Here is a 4,191-nt window from a genome sequence, read left to right as displayed (position 1 = left end):
GTTTTCCCCCGACGCGTTCTCCGACGCTCAACATTAGTAGAGGGTAGAGAGAGGAAATATTTCTCTAGTGAGAGAGAGGCGGAGCTTTTTCAAGTCCCTAGAGAACTTACCTTGAGAGAGAGTTGAGAGGGGTATTTATAGAGGCTTGATACTTGTCTTGATTATGAGTTCAAGGAAAGAGAGGTTGGAGGTGTGTTTTGCCTTGTGACAAGTGGGGTTGGTGTCAAGAAGCCCTTGGCAGGTTGGCGGCAAGGAGCCTTGGACAGGTTGGCGACATCATGGCTAGAGGAGTTGGCGACAACTGCCTCTAGGTGGATTTTTGGGGTTGGCGGCAACCTGTAGTGGGCGGGATTTTGGGTTGGCGCCATCAGGTTGGCGTCACCTCAGGTTGGTGCGTCATCATGTATACGTCATCAGGTTGGCATCACCTCAAGTTGGTGTCACCATCAAGTTGACGGCATGACAGGTTGGCGACACTATCAGGTTGGCGACGTCATCAAGTTAGTGGCACCGTCAGGATGACAGCGTCATTAGGTTGACGGCGTCATCAGTTTGGCTACAAGGCTTATATAATGGCCAAAATAGTTTGAAGACGAAGCTTGTTTTGTGGCCAAAATGAGTTGGCGTCAAGAATCAAGGTTGACTCGAGGTTTGACCAAAAGATTTCTCTTGTGAACATGAGATTTACGTATGGGCTTGCCTTGTTGTTTTTACTCTCGGGGTGTCATTTCTACCTTGCGAAAATCTTACCCAACAGTGAATTTTGTTCAGAGTTTTAATTTTCAATTAGTTTTGGTTCTCTTCAAATATTTGGTTCCTTTTTTTTACTCAATCAATTATCGCGGGCTTGATAAACATAACAAAAAGTTAGGAAAACTTATGAGTTTCGAAATTGCTTTTCAGCTAAATTCCAGTAAATATTAGTTAAATAACCACAGACTTTACGCATTTACACGTATTTATATATTTTTAAATTTTATTTTTGTTGTTACACTAAGCTTTTTGAACGTGTAAATAATGGCTTTTATAGCTATTTACCAGAAACTTATCAAAAGTTGGTTAAATAACATACCAAATAAGTAAATAAAACTATATATCTAATGGACCTCTACATAATTTCAATTTCCTTGTTTATTTATTTATAAGGATAACTGTTTTTTACTGATTTTTTTTATATACAAATAGCCATTCTTGACTATTACTAGTTCGTTTATCCAGAGAAGTTATAAGAAAAATATGTGACTCGTGAATGTAATTATCTTTACGCATGCTTGCTTCTATGTATACTGAATTTGAACTTTGGAAGTTATATATATATATATATATATATTTTTTTTAATAAATTATTTGACATTTTCTTCAAAAGATGTGGTAGTTTTTGGTTTATTAATGTAACTTAATTTCCTTTGGCTATTACCATTCATGTTTCTATATGGTAATAGACCAAACTTAAGATGGTTATTTTGCTTCAGAGCCCATATTCAAAAGGCTCAGAAGGCATTTCTGTTTATTCTTGTCGTTTATATATTCCATGGATATTTTGAAGTAGGCATGCATTACTGTAAACAAAGCTTAACGTAACCACAAATATAAAAAACACGGTTGAGTATTTTATAAGGGAACTACATTGCTTCGAAGTTGCATTGACATAGTTATCTATCCATAGATCGTCTTTATTACTTAAGCCTAAAGCATATAAATATTGATTATACTAAATATTCATTGTCGTAATAAACGTACAGAGCTTTCCAGATAAACATGCGGACAAAATGTTTTGCTGCCTTTAAAAAAAAAAAAAAAAATCGTTCTGCTGCCGTGTGCATGGACTCTAATCCTACGAGTTCATGTCTAGTATTATACATACCATCACGTCACGTATTAATAATGGCTAAAAACATTATCCTTTCTTCCAAGAGCTGGCCAGTTACATTCACCATTAAGAACTTTTAAAGTATTCCAGCCAAATATTATCAGCCGTATCATAAGAATATAGTTCGCTTTTGATATCTTTGAAATGTATAGTAAAAGCGTAAGATTGGAAAAAATCCTCGTATGTTTACAATTAATCGCTATTTTTTTTTGTCACTCTCGGAGATCTAGAGTGAATGTGCAATATTTTGATACATTATAGAAATCTTTAAAAATACATTGATAACGGAAAAATATTGTCGAAAATCCGAGTTTCTCACAAAACTCTTGCACATTTTTATAACAAAATCTTACATCGAAAATCTCTTTTTCGACACTGACAAATTGTTTGTCAGCTTATCACATAGCAAACATTGATATAGCTTTTTGATCGACTATATCTATGAAGAACTGAATCGATCATTTTATATAATAAGAAGAATATTTTCCCTATTCAAATTCTTCATGGTATCAGAGCCAAACTCATTTTCCAAAAATCTCTTCCACTAAATCCAATCATCATGACCAAATACGGCCTGGCCTCTCAAACATCAGCCAGTGAAATCTCGTCATCCACCACCGAATCCCCTTCCGAATTCTCAGGGAAACGATGGACTTCACATGACGATCACCGGCCATCGCCTCAATGGCCACAACTACCTTCACTGGTCCCAATCCGTACTGATGTTCATCGGCGGAAAAGGAAAAGAAGATTATCTCACCGGCGAGATCTCAGCTCCAGAGAAAGGTGATCCTAAATACCGTACATGGAAGATTGAAAATCATCTGGTCATGTCATGGCTAATTAATTCCATGAACAATGATATAGGTGAGAATTTCCTTCTTTATGGAACGGCAAAGGAGATATGGGATGCAGCAAAGGAAACGTACTCCAGCTCAGAAAACACCTCCGAACTTTTCCAAGTTGAAGCTCAACTGCATGACCTGCGACAAGGAAGTTTATCGGTAACTCAATACTTCAATTCTCTCTCACGATGCTGGCCACAGCTTGATATGTTTGAAGTATTCCCATGGAAATGCAAATAAGATGGTGCTATTTTTAAAAGGATCATCGAGCAGAAGCGCACATTCAAGTTTCTGTTGGGACTCAATAAAGACTTGGACGAAGTCAGAGGAAGGCTTATGGGAGTGAAGCCATTCCCAAGCACCAGAGAAGCTTTCTCAGCAGTGAGACATGAAGAAAGCCGGCGGAAAGCCATGATGGGACCACAGACGGAACCAACAGAAGAGGGCTCAGCATTGGCAGCTCGCGGCTATCAACAAAACGACAATAAGCAGCGCAAAGGAAGACCTTGGTGTGACCACTGCAGAAAGCCAGGCCATCTCAGAGAAACTTGCTGGAAAATCCATGGAAAACCAGCTGATTGGAAGCCGCGAAACTCTGAAGACCAAGCCATTGTCCACAACGCCAACTCAGCTCCATTCACCAAAGAGCAGATTGAGATGCTGCAACAACTCGTTACCCAGCAAAGCCAGACATCAGCCACAAACAAGGAAGCCCAAACATCAGCCACGGCCTGCATAGCTGGAAGATCCATAGCAGGGCCATGGCTCGTCGATTCAAGAGCAACCGATCACATGACAGCAAATAAGGCCCAGTTCAACACCTACAAGCCCAACAGTAGTAATATCTTAGTGAGAGTGGCTGACGGATCTCTCACAAAAGTCAAGGGAACAGGTTCCATAACTCTCACAAAACATATCACTCTTCGATCAGTGCTACATGTCCCAACTCTTGAGTGCAATCTTATTTCAGTCAGCAAAATGACTCGTGATCCAGATTGTAAAGCCATATTCTTACCAAATTCATGTGTTTTTCAGATACTGAATTCGAAGAAGACGATTGGCAGTGCTAGAGAATGCTTGGGACTTTATATCCTCGATCAATACCATCAGCCGAACCCAAAGTGCCTAATTTCCAGCTTTCAGTCTTTAAATTCCAATAAAGATAATGTCATGCTTTGGCATTTTCGATTAGGCCATCTGAACTTTATGTATCTCCAAAAGATGTTTACAGCTCTTTTTATCAATAAAAATCCCAATTCTTTCAGTTGTGAAATATGTCAATTAGCCAAACACACACGCAACACCTACTCCCAAATAAATTACAAACCATCCAAACCATTCACACTAATTCATAGTGACGTATGGGGACCATCTAGAATTAAAAACATATTTGGTTCTAGGTGGTTTGTATCCTTCATTGACGATCACACTAGGCAGACTTGGCTATTTCTCATGAAAGAAAAATCAGAAGTGGAA

The 4,191-nt window shown here is 38.7% G+C and overlaps 1 pseudogene; it reads left to right on the top strand.

Annotated features, from left to right (window-relative positions):
* The first annotated feature begins 2,520 nt into the window (after positions 1-2,520).
* On the top strand, positions 2,521-3,785 carry LOC149401471 (uncharacterized; annotated as a pseudogene).
* Positions 3,786-4,191: the final 406 nt, after the last annotated feature.

The sequence above is a fragment of the Urtica dioica genome, chromosome 4, assembly GCF_054948205.1.
Source record: "Urtica dioica subsp. dioica isolate 48M chromosome 4, U.dioica_male_clone48M_v1_H2, whole genome shotgun sequence".
Taxonomy (NCBI): Eukaryota; Viridiplantae; Streptophyta; class Magnoliopsida; order Rosales; family Urticaceae; genus Urtica; species Urtica dioica.
Note: the sequence above shows the minus strand (reverse complement) of the source record. Positions and strands in the feature narration are given on the sequence as shown.